Raw genomic sequence first — 788 nt, forward strand, 5'->3', positions numbered from 1 at the left:
AGTCATAAGGTTGGTGTTTTGGTTAGGCCGGAGTCCTGAAAATGGAGTTTGCACTCGGTCAACCGTGCATCCCTGAAAAGGGAGTTTGAGAAAGAAGTCATAAGGTTGGTGTTTTGGTTAGGCCGGAGTCCTAACAATGGAGTCCGCACTCGATCAGCCGTGCCTCCCTGAAAAGAGAGTGCGAGAAAGAGGTCATAAGTTTGGTGTTTTGGTTAGGCGGAGTCCTGAAAATGGAGTCGGCACTCGGTCAACCGTGCCTCCCTGAAAAGGGAGTTTGAGAAAGAAGTCATAAGGTTGATGTTTTGGTTAGGCCGGAGTCCTAACAATGGAGTCGGCACTCGATCAGCCGTGCCTCCCTGAAAAGAGAGTGCGAGAAAGAGGTCATAAGTTTGGTGTTTTGGTTAGGCGGAGTCCTGAAAATGGAGTCGGCACTCGGTCAACCGTGCCTCCCTCAAAAGGGAGTGCGAGAAACTAGTCATAAGGTTGGTGTTTTGGTTAGGCCGGAGTCCTGAAAATGGAGTTGGCACTCGGTCAACCGTGCATCCCTGAAAAGGGAGTTTGAGAAAGAAGTCATAAGGTTGATGTTTTGGTTAGGCCGGAGTCCTAACAATGGAGTCGGCACTCGATCAGCCGTGCCTCCCTGAAAAGAGAGTGCAAGAAAGAGGTCATAAGTTTGGTGTTTTGGTTAGGTGGAGTCCTGAAAATGGAGTCGGCACTAGGTCAACCGTGCTTCCCTAAAAAGGGACTGTGAGAAAGAAGTCATAAGGTTGGTGTTTTGGTTAGGCCGG

The sequence above is a fragment of the Ipomoea triloba genome, chromosome 16 (assembly GCF_003576645.1).
Source record: "Ipomoea triloba cultivar NCNSP0323 chromosome 16, ASM357664v1".
NCBI classification, from domain to species: Eukaryota; Viridiplantae; Streptophyta; class Magnoliopsida; order Solanales; family Convolvulaceae; genus Ipomoea; species Ipomoea triloba.